Source organism: Siniperca chuatsi, linkage group LG19 (genome assembly GCF_020085105.1).
Source record: "Siniperca chuatsi isolate FFG_IHB_CAS linkage group LG19, ASM2008510v1, whole genome shotgun sequence".
Lineage (NCBI taxonomy): Eukaryota > Metazoa > Chordata > Actinopteri > Centrarchiformes > Sinipercidae > Siniperca > Siniperca chuatsi.
The window spans coordinates 25,776,049-25,792,850 of record NC_058060.1 but is presented as its reverse complement, the minus strand read 5'-3'; positions in this window follow the sequence as shown (position 1 = coordinate 25,792,850).

Below are 16,802 nucleotides of genomic sequence, written 5' to 3'. Positions count from 1 at the left end.
CCCTCCATTGATACCTTTAAAACTCTTCTTAAGACCCGTCTCATCGTGGAGACACGATCAAGCACACTCTTATTTATTTGTTCTCTGTGCAATGCTGAATTATTTATTCTACGCTTTTGTTAATTTACTTGTATCCTCATAATTATGTCTGTGCTTTTATTTTACTGTAATTCTCAAATCTCTGTAAAGCACTTGGGTCAACATTTGTTGTTTTTAAATGTGCTCTATAACTAAAATTGACTTCACTGCCTGAGCATCAACTCTATAAATAAAATGTCCTGTTACTGAAGGTTGCTGCCCAACAAGGAGCTGCTGAGAACATCAGGATCTCATTCTGGAGGCCGGTGGCGAATATTGAAACCTTCTGGAGGCTGGAATCCTTCTGGAGGCCGGCAGCGGCGAAGGCAGAGCCATTCTGGAGGCCGGTGGCGAATGTTAAAACCTTCTGGAGGCTGGAATCCTTCTGGAAGCGGCGGCAGGACGTAACCCTTCTGAAGGCTGGCGGCGAAGACCGAGAGTCTCTGGAGGCCGATGGCGGAGGACTGACCCTTTCTGGAGGCCTGCCCATCCACTCAGGGACCAATGATGGTACAGCGGGGCCGGGACTGGCAACAAGACAGCAGGACGGAGAGCCACGACTGGACACCAGGGCGTAGAGAGCCGGCGAAGAGGCGGCTGGACCTGGAACCGGCGACAGCGGGACATCAAGGCATGGTGCCGAGGCGGCTGGACCTGGAGCCGGCGACTGGGCGGCTGGACCTGGGCCGGCGACTGAGCAGCAAGACGGGAGCCAGTCTTGCTGCTCCCTGCTGGATCGCAGCAGCTCCTTGTCCCCAGCCCTGAAGTTCCAAGCCCCAGCTCCAGGCTCCCAGTCCAGCGGCCCGTCGCCGGCTCTGGACCAACGAGCTGCTGTGACTCAGCAGGGGACTGGAGCAAGGGGCTGCTGCGATCCAGCAGGGACTGGAGCAAGGGGCTGCTGCGACCCAGCAGGGACTGGAGCAAGGGGCTGCTGCGACCCAGCAGGGACTGGAACCGGCGTGGCAGCAGGACATGCCACTGGCGACTGGACCTCCGGACATGGCGCCGTCTTCGGAACCTCAGGGCTGGGAGTAAGAAGCTGCTGCGATCCAGCCGGGAAAGGAGTTGGCTGCGATCCAGCAGAGAGTTCAGGGAACTGCTGCGATCCAGCCGGGAAACAAGTCGGCTGCGATACAGCAGGGGGTCCAGGGGGCTGCTGAGGTCTGGTGTAGAGTCCAGGGAGCTGCTGAGGTCCGGCGTAGAGTCCAGGGAGCTTCTGAGGTCCGGCGTAGAGTCCAGGGAGCTGCTGAGGTCCGGCCAGCAAGAGATTAGACTGCGATCCAGCAGGGAGTACGGGAGCGTAGAGCAGTTGCCACCAGGCCGGGTGTTGCTGTCTGCTGTGTTCCAGTAGGGCGTGATGGTGGCACCTGAGGCTGCAGCGGTCCGGCAAAGGCGGTGGTGGCGAGGACAGGGTGCAGCTGCGATCCAGTGGCAGAGGCGAGGACAGGGTGCGGCTACGATCCAGCGGCGACAGGGAGTGATGGCTGCTGCCATCCAGCGGCGACAGGGAGTGATGGCTGCTGCCATCCAACGGCGACAGGGAGTGATGGCTGCCGCCATCCAGCGGAGACAGAGAGTGATTGCGGCAGCTGCCATCCAGCAAAGAGTCCAGGAACGAGTCCTCCACTCCCGAGTCGATCAGGGCTAGTAGCAGAAGTGATCCGTGTGGGTAGTGGAGAGTGACCGAGATCTGTAGGCGAGGTGGTGCCGGCTGTTGAGAGCTGGGTGGTGAGTCGGGAGACCTGCTGGGTTAGCTGTGTGATTTGGGAAACCATGGCCTGTTTGCTGTCTGTCAGAGTCCAGAGTAATTGTTCGTGCTGGCCTAGCAGAATCTCTCTGTTAGCTAGCGTTAAGTGATAGGGTGCTACCTCCGGGTTTTTACCTGCTGGGTCCATGTTTGGTTGGATCATTCTGTCGTAAGGGGTGCTGTATGGAGGTAAGTGGACCCAAAAGCAGATGACGAGGAAGCAGTCTCAGCGAAAAGTAGCCGGATGACTACCGTGTTTATTGTGGGGTGGAATGCAGGCATGAACAGGCAGAACAGTAGTAGTAGGGTAATGAGCAGACAAAAGGCAGATAAGTACCGGCTAGCATAGGTGAAAGCAGGGGAGTGAGTCCAAGGTGGGAACACAGTTCACAGGGGAGCAGGCAAAATCCAAAAATCCCAAAATACAAAATACTGTAGGTCCACGGGAGAACAAAGAATCCAATACAAACTTACGGTAAACACGCTTGGCAGGAACAACACCATGTGTACAACGTTGATCCAACACAGAACAAAGAAAAGACCCAGACTAAATACTCTAGGGGAGGTGAGACAACGAGACACTGGTGCAAACAATCAAGGGAGGACCAACAATCAAAACTGGAGGGAAAACACAGACAGGAAGTAAAAACACAAGACACGCAAGGGAAGAAGAATGCCACCAAAATAAACCAGGAAGTGGAACACCTAAACTACCACAAGGAGTACTTTGAAGAGTTGATGAATGAGGAAAATGAAAGGGAACGAAGAGTAGAAGGGGTGACTGGTGTGGATCAGGTAGTAGCAAAGATTAGCAAGAGTGAAGTGAGGAGGACGTTGAAGAGGATGAAGAGTGGAAAGGCAGTTGGTCCTGATGACATACCTGTGGAGGTATGGAAGTGTCTAGGAGAGGTGGCAGTAGAGTTTCTGACTAGTTTGTTTAACAAGATCTTGGAGAGTGAGAGGATGCCCGAGGAATGGAGGAGAAGTGTACTGGTGCCAATTTTTAAGAACAAGGGAGATGTGCAGAGCTGTGGCAACTACAGAGGAATAAAGCTGATGAGCCATACAATGAAGTTGTGGGAAAGAGTAGTGGAAGCTAGGCTAAGGGCAGAGGTGAGCATTTGTGAGCAGTAATATGGTTTCATGCCTAGAAAGAGTACAACAGATGCAGTATTTACTTTGAGGATGCTGATGGAGAAGTACAGAGAAGGTCATAGGGAGTTGCATTGTGTCTTCGTAGATTTAGAGAAAGCGTATGACAGGGTGCCGAGAGAGGAGCTGTGGTATTGTATGAGGAAGTCTGGAGTGGCAAAGAAGTATGTTAGAGTGGTGCAGGACATGTATGAGAGCTGTAAGACCATGGTGAGGTGTGCTGTAGGTGTGACAGAGGAGTTCAAGGTGGAGGTGGGTTTGCATCAAGGATCGGCTCTGAGCCCCTTCTTGTTTGCTCTGGTGATGGACAGGCTGACAGATGAGGTTAGACAGGAATCTCCATGGACTATGATGTTTATGGATGACATTGTGATTTGTAGTGAGAGCAGGAGCAGGTGGAGGAAAATCTAGAGAGATGGAGGTCTGCTCTGGAAAACAGAGGAATGAAGCTCAGCCGCAGTAAGACAGAATACAGGTGCGTCAATGAGAGGGACCCAGGTGGAACGGTGAGGTTACAGGGAGCAGAGGTGAAGAAGGTGCAGGACTTTAAGTACTTAGGGTCAACCTTTCAGAGCAATGGAGACTGTGGAAAAGAGGTGAAGAGGCGAGTGCAAGCAGGTTGGAACGGGTGGAGAAAAGTGTCAGGTGTGTTGTGTGATAAAAGAGTATCAGCAAGAATGAAAGGAAAGGTGTTGAAGACGGCGGAGAGACCAGCGATGTCGTACAGCTTAGAGACAGCGGCGCTGAAGAAAAGACAAGAGGCAGAGCTGGAGGTAGCAGAGCTTAAGATGTTGAGGTTCTCTTTGGGAGTGACGAGGACGGACAGGATCAGGAATGAGGACATCAGAGGGACAGCTCATGTTAGATGTTTCGGAGATAAAGTCAGAGAGGCCAGATTGAGGTGGTTTGGACGTGTTCAGAGGAGAGACTGTCAATATATTGGTAGAAGGATGCTGAGGTTGGAGCTGCCATCCAGGAGGTCTAGAGGAAGACCAAAGAGGAGATTTATGGATGTAGTGAGAGAGGACATGAAGTTAATTGGTGTGAGTGAAGAGGATGCAGAGGACAGGGTTAGATGGAGGCACATGATTCGCTGTGGCGACCCCTGAAAGGAAACAGCCGAAAGGAAAAGAAGAAGAAGTTAATAGTTTCTTCAGCTGAGCAGCTGATTAGCTGTCTAGCCTGCAGACTGACGTTAGCGGTGCACTTTTCCCCGCTGAATGTTTGTCTGGTGGCTCATTCAACAAGCTGAGGCGCAGGACAAGACGTGTGTCCATGTTTGTAAGTTAGTTAAGAAGGAGACCACGTAAACAGAGAACTAAAGGTATGTCGACGGACACAAAACTAGGGGGCACCATCATGAAACCAAAGTTACCAACCAATATAAAATATAAATTTCTCCCTTTTGGTTTCATATTTTTTCTCAAAGGAGAACACAAGAAGTGATTTAAAAAACATGACATTTAATTTGAGTTGAACTAGTTGAAGATCTTGTTTTAAAATGATCGTTGGTTATTAAACAAAAGTCTTGCCTGGTTATCTTCCAGGTTCAAGAAGGGAAAGTCTACAGAGGAATGTCCCGGCAGAGGACAGGGTCCCGGCAGAGGACAGGGTCCCGGCAGAGGACAGGGTCCCGGCAGAGGACAGGGTCCCGGCAGAAGAGAGGCTGCGCTCAGTTCGGACAGAGTTTGTAAAGAGAGTGACTGAACCGGTTCTGAACCAGCTTCTGGATAGACTCCTTGAGCGTGGCGTTATAAATGATGGGGAAATGCAGTCAGTCAGAATAAAAGCAACAGCAGAAAAAGCACGAGACGTGATCGACACGGCGCGAACAAAGGGACCTGAAGCCAGCTCAGTCCTGATCGCTGCTCTCTGTGAGGCGGATCAACACCTTTCCAGAGTGCTGAACTTAAGCTGAAGCAAAAGCAAGAAACGGCGGGATGATGAATCTCTATGACAGCAGGCTGTTTTACAGTCTCACATTACTTACCGTAATCTTTAAATGAGAAGTTTTGCCATTAAAGCAGTGTGTTTTTAATAAGTGGACTTTCACTCTGAAAGTGATTCACTCAAGTTTCGGGGGAAGGCCTCACACTGTGAACCAGCTAAACGTGGACTACGCTGGATGGATGTTGAGAAGGAAAACAATTTCATTAAGAGGTTGCGTCTGCAAACAAACTCCAACAGACAGATGCTGAAGCTGTTATTAAGTGAGACCTCAAATAAAACGCAGACAGATGCTTTTTGTGACAAATGGTCTAATGCAAAAACTGTAATTAAAAGTGTGGTCAAAGACCTTTTAAAGCCGCTGAAAAGAAAGACCACAAAGAGAATGATCACCTTTTGAGATACACTTTTTGTTTTGCTTTGAGAAGATGCATTCTTTAGTACATAGCTGTCCAAAGTCAGAAAAAGGCCAATGCACTCAGAAGAAGATGAAGACTCGAAAGACGAAAGGGGTAAACTAGCCCTAGTTTTGAATTATCCATCATTGTCCAGAGCCCCCCCTTCCCAGACTTCTCCAATGTTGGAACTGGAAGGGCTGCGTTCAACACTTTTTGTAACTTACAGACAATGTGACAAGCATGGTCACTGTTTCTGTCTTCAGACAGAAAAATGACTTTTCATGTGAACAACTGAGTGTAACACTGTTCCTGTCTCCCAGGAAGTGTACCTTGTTGAGACTACGGAGACGATCAGGGAGCCAGCGGGAGGCTTTTCACTCCGCCTTCCAGTGTGGACAGTCAGAACAGATAGAAGCACTTTTTCCTTTAGACGTGGTCGGACAACACATCGTACCACCGATTGGCTTCCAGCGGACCGAACCCCTTAAGGCCCGTTCAGACAGCCACTGTACCAATTATACAGCCGTTAGCTGTAAGCACCAAGTGTTTCTGTGTGTTTGTGTTGAGCTCAGCCTCTGACTGATCTCTGAACTCCAGTTCTTTCTGTTATTTCCCTCCAGTCTCTCCTTTTTCCTCTTGTCTCTGTACGACTGAAGCAGATTCATAAAGCTCTGGGATACACACAGGGATTTTTACTCAAGTTGAAACCTTTTCAACTCGTGCACAGTACGTTTGTGTCAATTCCAATGACTTTGTTTGCAATTGTGCAGCCTTTAAAATCCGCTTTGTTAAAGTCCCCACTCAGGAAGCTCCATGGCTACCGTCAGACCAGTTTTTGTGTCTTTTACTGGGTTCATTCAAACCAGTTTGGTCTGCCTTTGAGTCTGTATGTACTGAATATTCCCTCCATGTGTGACCGTGTAACATGTGATGTACATTATTAACAGCTCACCTCGATCTCTGTCCACAACAAAACCACCAACCAGCATCATCCAGCTGCTGAGGAGAAAACAAAACAGAAACCACAACCTGAAGGGGACCAGGGTTCAACTGACCGCTGATAGAAACATCTGTAGAATAAATGTACAGGAATTTATTTTGGAGGAGAAGAGGAGCCAAAATGTCAGCAGGTCAGAGTCAGAGTTGTTCTTTGTTTCAGCCACTAGATGGAGGCAGAACGTCACTGAAGAAGGTGCAGCTGTAGCATCAAGCAGATGTGGAAATCAGAAAAACAACTGAGAAAGATTTCTGAGTGAAGATTATACACCTGGCACTTAAAGAGGGACTGGAATAATCTGATGTAATGATTACTTTAGAGAGATAAGAAGAAAAGAAACAAATAGTGCTGTACAGCAGCATGACCTTTTCAGGCTGGAGGACATTTGGGGCTGGACCATATTTGTACATTTTGTCTTGAACGTGTTTTGTTCTTCTTGGGGTGAACAAAGAATCCAGGGCCGAAGTGGACAGAAACCTGCAGGAGTAGCCAGGAGAAAAGGAACAATAGCTCGACTGAAAGTATTGAAATCATGTATGTAAGTGTTGATTGGTAGGAATATTACTTCCTGTTTTGTGTTATGTTTTTATATAGTGTAATTATTTCTCAGCAGGCCTTTTTGTCTGATAGACAAGTGCCTGAACCAGCTCTGTGTGAAGACCTGGTGTCAAAAAGACTTAAGAGGCTTTCCAGTCTGTACAGCAGAGGACCCCCCCTCTGTCCTCAGACCCTCTGTTCAGATCAGGAAAAACTCCCCCAACAAACCTAAACAGGAAGAAATCTCAGGAAGAGCTACTTCCTGTCTGTATGTGTGGTACAGAATAGACCAACATAGTGAAATTACAGTTTGGACAAACAGGATGAAAATATTAAAGCAATAAATATCTGCTCTTCAAAATAAATGGAGGATATCAACTTTTTAAAACTTGACTTTACGCCTATTTATTCGTCATACACCCAAACTGAAATCTCACATTAAAACCTGCTGTCAGAAATCACCACAAGCCACCATTAAAGAGTTCGGTTGGCTTTAAGGGCTAATATGAAGCGCGACCACCAGTGTGACAGCATATAAATATATCTAAATATAAACTAGATATAAAGCTGAATACAGTACATTACAACACCAAAAATATGTCCTTTTCTGTTGTTGTTGTTTGTTTTTTGGTGGCTGGTCAAAAATAATCTTAGGAGGAGGGATTATTCTGAGGGAATTTGGACTTTTAAGGATTTCTAAAATCTTTGCTGCAGCCCTGCATCCAAAGATAGAACTACTAGTAGAAATGACGCTGAATTACTGATATATGGTTTCGAAAACAACAGTAACACACAGCTAAGACTGTTATGTGTTATTACTGACAAGAAAACAAAATCATGATGATATTTAAAAGGGTTTTTTTCCAGTTCTGTTCATTTCTATGGAGGTGATGCTTTTATTCTGAAGGACCGGGCCAGGAAGTGTGGCCGCTGTTCCTGGCGCAGTAACTTTGGTGACACAGAGTAAGTTTTTCCATTATTATCATTATTATTTGACCGTCAGAGGGTCTAGTTCAGCCTCCTCGTGGACTGAAGGCGCTCAGGTGTCTGTTTGACTTCACCTGTGAACACAGAGTTACTGCAAAATAACTGTTTTAGTCAAATGAGGAAGTTGGCAGCGAACAGTCAGGAAACTTATCAAGTCAGGTCAGTTTTATTTATACAGCCAAATATCACAAATCACACATTTGCCTCAAGGGGCTTTACAGTCTGCACAGCACGCGACATCTTCCATCCTTAGAGCCTCGATTCAGATGAGGAAAACCTTAACGGGGACAAAATGGAAGAAAGCTCAGGAAGAGCAGCAGAGGAGGGATCCTGCAGAAGCAGCAGTGCCACAGTTTAAAGTGCAGGGCCTGCAGACTTAATAAGGAGGAGCACAACTATTAGCATCAACATGTATTTAAAGCACTGGTTATGCAGAAAGGCATGTATATTATAATGACTGCTGCTTTAATGTGTTCATCACTTTAATGTTGCAGCTGGTGAAGGTGGGGATAGTTTCAGTTCTGGACTTCGGGTAGCTTCATCTATAATCATGTGTCATAATAGTAGAAAGTTTCCTAAAATGGAAATACTCAAGTAAAAGTAGTTACATAGTAAAATTCCAGTTTGGACAGTCAGGGTACAAAGGGTGAGAGCGTGGGGAAAGGCCCCCTCGCCTAATAATAATAATAATAATAATAAAACTTTATTTATAGAGCACTTATCAAAACAAAGTACAAAGTGCTTCACAACAAGAGGAATAAAACACCACAGTGAATGACGAAATATAAAGAAATAAAACACATAAAATACACAAAAGCAATAAAATAAACAGCCGTCAGGTAAAATCAGGATATGCTTTCAGATAAAAATGTGTTTTGAGACGAGACTTAAATGAAGACACTGACTCAGACAACCTAATTTCTTCGGGCAAGTTGTTCCAGAGCCTCGGGGCCCTGATAGCAAAAGCTCTGTCCCCCTTAGTTTTCATCCTGGACTCAGGAACAGACAGGAGACCCCTGCCCGAAGATCTCAAACTACGTGAAGGTTCATAAGGGATTACAAGGTCTAAGATATAGTCTGGAGCCATGAAGAGCCTTAAAAGAAATCAACAAGATCTTAAAATCAATCCTGAAACAAACAGGGAGCCAGTGTAAAGAGGCTAAAACAGGTGTGATGTGATCGTACTTCTCGGTCCTGGTTTACAGCCGAGCAGCGAGTCCTGTACAGTCTGCAGTCGTGTCAGAGTTTTTTGATTAAGACAAGTGAACAGGCTGTTACAATAATCGAGGCGTGAGGAGATAAAAGCACGCACAACAGTTTCTGCATCACTAAGATTTAAAATAGATCGTATTTCTGCAATATTTCTGAGGTGATAGAAACATGATTGGACAAGCTTAGTGATATGTTGCTCAAAACATAAATTGCTATCAAACAGCAATGTTTCTTGCAACAGGCTCGATATGTTGTGACAGGTTACCAGTAGATGGCAGTATTTGTTTAGTGATGTGTTGGGGCCCAATAACAAGGATTTCAGTTTTATTTGAGTTGAGCTGAAGAAAATTTATCGACATCCAATTTTTTATGTCAGACAGGCAGTCCTGCAGAGAACTCAGCGTACTGAGGTCAGTGGGCTTGACAGGGAGGTACAACTGTGTGTCATCCGCATAACAATGAAAAGAAATACCATGTCTGCGGATTACATCACCCAAGGGAAGCATGTATAAGGAGAACAATATTGGTCCCAGAATTGAACCTTGAGGCACACCATACTTGATATGGGAAAAGGATGACATGAAGTTATTAATGCTAACACAGAATTTCCTATTGGACAGATAAGATGCGAACCAGTCTAGTGCAGTGCCAGATACGCCCACCCAGTGCCTCAGTCTATCTAAAAGAATGCCATGATCAATTGTATCAAAGGCAGCACTTATGTCCAACAGCACAAGAATTGAACACATGCCTGCGTCTGCGTTCATTAAAAGGTCATTAGTGACTTTGAGAAGGGCTGTCTCAGTGCTGTGGTGTTGATGAAAGCCAGATTGGAACTTTTAAAAGGTATTATTGTTTTCCACAGCAGCAAGAAGCTGCTTAGATACTAGTTTTTCGAGAATCTTCGAAATAAAAGACAATTTGGATATTGGGCGGTAGTTATCCAGGAGGGTGGGATCAAGCCCAGGTTTTTTTAGGACTGGCTGGACACAAGCTGTTTTAAAGAAATCAGGGACACAGCCAGTAGACAGCGAGCTGTTAAAAATAATTTGTAAAAGGGGCGCAATACAATCCATAACTTCCAATAGAAACCTAGTTGGGATTTTGTCCAGAGGGCTGGAGGATACTCTCATAAGAGACATGATGTCTGCGAGTTCGGGCAGAGTAACAGCAAAAAAATTGCTCAAAGAATCCCTGAGCGGGTGATCTACATCTAAAAAGGCAGGATTGGGGGTGATATCAGATCTTATTAACTCCACCTTTCCAGCAAAGTGCAAAAGAAACTTTTCACAATCAGCATCACACTCAGCAGGGGCACAAGGAGAGGCTGGGTTAACTAACTGATCCACAGTCTTAAACAGGAATCTGGGGTTGTGCTGATGGGCCGAAATAAGTGCAGAGAAATGACATGTTCTTGCATCCTTTACTATCCTGTTATAAAGGCGTAATAACTCTTTCATGGCCACAAAGTGGACCTGGAGACCTGATTTCTTCCATCTGCGTTCTGCTCTTCTGCATTTCTTTTTACAGCTTTGAATACTGTCATTTAACCATGGCTGTTTTCTAGTCTTTGAGTTTTGTCTATTTTTCAGAGGAGCTATGAGATCTAGGGTTGAAGAACACAGGTAGTTAAAATAATCAACCAAATCGTTGGTGTTGGAGGAATCGGGAAACACACTGCCTGGAGAATTGAACAGAGTACAGAATTTTGAGGCACTATGCTCATTAAGGACGCGTTTGTACTTAGAGCGTGATAAGACAGTACTAGCAGCCTCTAATTCACAGTTAAAAACAATGCATAGGTGATCAGATACAAACATGTCCCTGGTTTCCACAGATGAGGTTTTCAGGCCCAAAGTAAAGACTAGGTCTAAGGTGTGGCCACGGGAATGAGTTTGGCCAGACACATGTTGTTGAAAGTTGAAAGAGTTAGTGATATTTAAAAATCAGCAGCAAGGGCATTAGAGGAGTCATCAACGTGAATAGGTTTCAAAATCTGGACACTGTTTTCAGAATCAAGATTTTGACTCCCATGCGGAAGTCATTCTCAATTGTGAAAAAATTGACGGGAATAATTGAGAATGACTTCCGGATGTGAGCCAAAACGTCTTGATTCTAAAAACAGTGTCCAGATGACTACGACTGAAACGATAGAACTCCTGGACGAATGAGGACTGCCTTATCAACGTGAATATTAAAATCACCACAAAGAACAATTCTATCATAATTTAACACAAGACTGGATAAAAACTCTGGGAGTTCCAACAAGAAGGAGCCAGCTGGTTTAGGGGGGTGATAAATAATAGCAAATATGACCGGGAGTGGGCCACCAAGTTTAAACATGAGCACTTCAAAGGAGGAAAAATCATTGCAAGCTATGAGGTCACACTTAAAATGCTTCCTATAGACAGTAACGTGGCCCCCACCTCGACCACAGACCCTAGGGCAACTAAAGCGGTCAAAATCAGGAGGGCACAATTCAGCCAGCTGACTGTGATCACCAGGATGTAGCCAGGATTCAGTTAAAAACAAGTCTAAATCAGTGGAAGAAATAAAATCATTTAAAATAAACGTTTTGTTAGAGAGGGATCTTACATTGAGAAGAGCCATCTTAAAAAGTCTGTGCTGCTTCAGATTTGAGGTTGAGACTGGAGGTCGGGTTCTGGCCCGGATCTTTATTAAGTTATTATTATTACTGCTGTGTCGGCTGTGTCTGTTTCGCACTAAGGATCTGTCCGAAATTACCACAGGAATGTTAAAGGTGGCACTAGAGGGATCCGGGCTCCAGATAGCAGCACTATGATCAGTCCACAAGGGGGAGGTAGTGACAGCCGTGTGGAGGGTGCGTGGCAGTTTTTGGTGGGCAGAGAAGAGGAAGCAAACAAGGAAGAAGATCCCAGGGGAAACAGGTGATGTAAATAGTCAACTTCCGATTGCTGACGGGCGGTGTCATTGGTGCCGACATGGACTATGATTTTCGTGATAGTCGTCGGGAGTGCAGCCAGAAGTCCGGGAGCTTTTCGAGGATGTCGGGGTCGTAGCTCGGGAAAGCAGCGTGTGACCGCATTAGTGAAGCGGATATTCCTCACTATGGAATCTCCAACAATCAGCGTAGTTTGGGGGATGAGAGGAGGCAGAGTCGATGATCGTGGAGCCCGCCGAGTTCCATCAGCCGTCCCTGGGATAGCTGTGGCCGGGGACTGCTGTGGCGAGGGGGCGGCGTCCTTCTTAGCAGAGGTGTTCTCTGCCGTCTCAGGACGAATGAGACCCCCAGAGCTTCTCCTGATCACGGCCTCTTTCAGTAACTTGCGGTGAGAGGAGGAGGAAGACCAGGCTGCTGGAAAAAGGGAGCGTCCCTCCAGTGGAGGAAAGTCCTGCGTGTCCAGGATGTCAAACCTGTTGGCCAGCGGGAGGTCCCGATGTGAAGGTGGAGGAGTCGTGTGCTTTGCACCATGTCTGTCCTTACAGGCTACGGTCCAGTGCTCCGGTTGGCGTGGAGTCGAGCTCACCGGAGCCTTCTCACCACCCCCGCCGGCGAGTGACCGTGCATCCACTGGGGCTCGGCAAGGGGTAGAAATGGCCATGGCTTTGTGCTTCGCACCCATGAGGAGCCACGGGTCATCAGGCTTAGCTGAAGCGGCCTCATGCTCCGGGGTGCCAGTGATGATGGAGCCGAGCCACGGAAGAGTGGGATCATTGTCCAGTGCTGGAGTGGAGCAGTCCGGGGAGTGAGATGGGATGGTGCCTCTCATGTTGTGCATCACCATTACATTTGGATCTGAGCTAACAATGCATTTTTATTTAAAGATAAAAGCCCAGAAGGTTGTTTCCTTTATCACAAAACCTGATAAAAAAGATTTTTATTCTGTTTCCAATCTTTTCCTCCTCAAAACAAAGATGGCAGCTGGGTATCTCCTCACTCAATTTGTAAAACATGCACCAAGATGTTAATGTGATAGTGTTACTGTCTGTTATTTTCTTTCCATACACAGCAACATGTTTACACTTTTCTTGTTTCATGCAAAATAAGCAAAGAGAGTGTGAGTTCGATGTTGTAGTCTTTGTCATTGTAATGAAAATCCTGTATTCAGAATCTTACTTAATTAAAAGTACAGAAGTATTAGCAGTGAAATGTAGCTAAAGTATCAAAAGGACAAACTCATAATGCTGCAGAGTGATACCTGTCAGTGTTATATTATTATTTATTTTGTATTGTAGCTGTTAGCTGTTAGCTGCCTACAGTCAATTCCCTGTTCATCCACAGAAGCTCTTATAATAACAGTGAATTGTTATGAAGGAGCTACAGACTAACGCTAGCTGCAGATAACAGTTGAACAGTTCAGGGTGGGAACTGAACCCTAGGGGCTAGGGAATCCATTATGTCGATTTCAATTCTTAGGCCAAATTCAGGGTGGGATTGGATGTTGTGATTGTATCATCAGTTAAAAAAAGGATTTAATTAAATTATTTGGCAGTTTATCACTTTTTAAATTCAACTTACCACATATTTACTATATCAGTTAATTAGGTTACAATAGATGCAAATGAAGCTGGTCTGTAACTCTGAAGGTGAAGACACTGTTTGCTGCTGAACCGCCTCAAATAATCACTCTTCTACATTAAAAATTTAAAAAAGCACTTTTTATATGTAAGAAAGTTTGTCTGTTTTTATGATTGTTCTCATTAAAGCTGTGTTCTTTTGTTTGGCTAAAATTCTGCTCTGTGTGTCTTTATTGAAGCTGAAGCTGCTGCTGAAGATGATGATGATGATGATGATGATGATGACGATGATGCTCTGTCTTGTTTCATGACTGGATGGAGCAGAACAGATATGGTCCATAATCTTTACATTTACAAACAGAAACACACTTCAGATGTTTTTTGTGACCATGATTCATGAATATTTTACTAACTAACTGAGGATTATTTTCATTATCAGTTAATATGACAAGACGGTGTAGTCCCTCATTCGTCCAGGAGTGTTCCATCCTAGAAAAGGTTTCAGTCGTAGTCATCTGGACACTGTTTTCAAATTCAAGATGTTTCGGCTCCCATCCGGAAGTCATTCTCAATTGTGAAAATGGTCTGAGAATTCAGAAATGTAAGCTACTCTGTGTTACTTAAGCCCTGCCCTCAGGGAGGAGTCTTCCTGAGTATCTGCTGATTACCCTGCCTAGTTACACCTGAAACTGACCTTCTTTGTTTCCATGATGGCCCAGTAATCAGTAATCAGGCCTATTGTTTTCTGGCTGCACCTCCCAACTGCAATCAAGCGTTTGCGATAATTTGCAATAAGTCTTTTACAGCGCTGTGGAGGAAATTTGGCCCACTCATCTTTGTAGAATAGGATTCAGGTCAGGACTTTGACTAGGCCACTCCAAAGTCTTCATTTTGTCCTTCTTCAGCCATTCAGAGGTGGACTTGCTGGTGTGTTTTGGATCATTGTCCTGCTGCAGAACCCAAGTTCGCTTCAGCTTGAGGTCACGAACAGATGGCCGGACATTCTCCTTCAGGAGTCTTTGGTAGACGGCAGAATTCATGGTTTCATTTATCACAGCAAGTCTTCCACGTCCTGAAGCAGCAAAACAGCCCCAGACCATCACAGTACCACCACCATATTTTACTGTTGGTATGATGTTCTTTTTCTGAAATGCGGTGTTATTTTTACGCCAGATGTAATGGGACACACACCTTCCAAAAAGTTCAACTTTTGTCTCGTCAGTCCACAGAGTATTTTCCCAAAAGTATTGGGGATCATCAAGATGTTTTCTGGCAAAAATGAGACAAACCTTAATGTTCTTTTCGCTCAGCAGTGGTTTTTGTCTTGGAGCTCTGCCATGCAGGCCATTTTTGCCCAGTCTCTTTCTTATGGTGGAGTCATGAACACTGACCTTAACTGAGGCAAGTGAGGCCTGCAGTTCTTTGAATGTTGTTGTGGGGTCTCTGAACGGCTGAAGAACAAAATGAAGACTTTGGAGTGGCCTAGTGGAGATAAGTTGAGCAAACTGTTTGTGAATGTTTATTCAACATCTGTTGCATAATAGCCTAACCTTATATGGATTCAGATGTGAATTTGATACAGCATTCTAGTCAGGCTGACAGACTTTGGAGTGGCCTAGACAAAGTCCTGACCTGAATCCTATTGAGATGCTGTGGCATGACCTTAAAAAGAAAGTTCATGCTCGAAAATCCTCCAATGTGGCTGAATTACAACAATTCTGCAAAGATGAGTGGGCCAAAACTCCTCCACAGCGCTGTAAAAGACTCATTGCAAGTTATCGCATAAGCGCTTGATTGCAGTTGTTGCTGCTAAGAGTGGCCCAACCAGTTATTAGGTTTAGGGGGCAATCACTTTTTCACACAGGGCCATGTAGGTTTGGATTTTGTTTCCCTTAATAATAACAACCTTCATTAAAAAACTGCATTTTGTGTTTACTTGTGTTATCTTTGACTAATATTTAAATTTGTTTGATGATCTGAAACATTTAAGTGTGACGAACATGCAATCAGGAAGGGGCAAACACTTTTGCACTCCACTGTAATTGTTTAGTCTATGAAACGTTACATAAAGTGAAAAACTAGCATTCACAGTTTCTCAAGGATGATAAGATATGTCTTCCATTTGCTTCTTTTGTGTGTCTAACTATTTAAAACTTTAAGTTGTCATATATGACAAAGAAAACAGCAAATCCTCACATTTGAGAAGCTGTAACCAGAGAATTTATGCCCAGAAAATGACTGAAATGATGACAGTAAATAGTGATTGTGGTTGTAGTAGGTAGGTGGCGCTGTTGTTTAAAAAATGAGATTCAAACTGAGCTTCTGGAGGTCCCCTCTTCCTTCTTCATTAGTGCTAACTATGTATTTATATGTATGTATGCATGCTGGTGTGACTGGTTTCCATCCATCCCTGAGGTTTATCTAAATGATATTCTTTTAGTGTGACATTATGTTTCTGTTTCTGTTTATAATTGTATAATCTGATAATATTCTGTATCAAATTGTAGAAACTTCTCACATCCTCAAATTAACAACTCATCTAACTTGTCATGTGATGTAAGTCTCCACAGTCTAACTTCTATACAGACTGATATATTTCATACATGTTGCCGTGCATGAAGCCTCTTTGTTGAATTTCTTCTGTGGATTTCCAGAGTTTTCCGTCTGACTGAGGAAGATTCAAGTGTTGCACATTTCCAGCCGAGGTGTGTTTTTGGTCCTTCGGGAAAATGAGAACATGAAGGATGTCTGATATGTGATTCAACAACAGATGGAGAGCAGGGTTGACTTTGTTGGTTTGAACAGCAGGTGGCGCTGCTGCATCAACAATCAGCAGAGACTCAAACACACAAACGGACCTTTATCTCCTCTACATTTCCAGCAGGCTGCAAACACTTTAAAACCCAGTTTATAAAACCTACTACCGGAGCAGGGGATGGCTGCTGCTACTTATGGCTCCGGTTGGGCCACAACCTCCTGAACTCTCTGAGCTGCAGCAACCTCCTGAACTCTCTGAGCTGCAGCAACCTCCTGAACTCTCTGAGCTGCAGCAACCTCCTGATCCACCTGTGCGGCAGCCTCCTGGTTCCCTGGCAGCACTGGTTCCACCGGCTCCTCTGCCAGTCTCTCCGTCGCCGGCTTCCTGTCCTGCTGCCCTGTCGCCAGACCCTGGTCTTCATCTCCAGCCAAGCCGCTGGCCTCCAGAGGGCTTCCGCCTTCGCCGCTGGCCTCCAGTCAGACCTCCAGT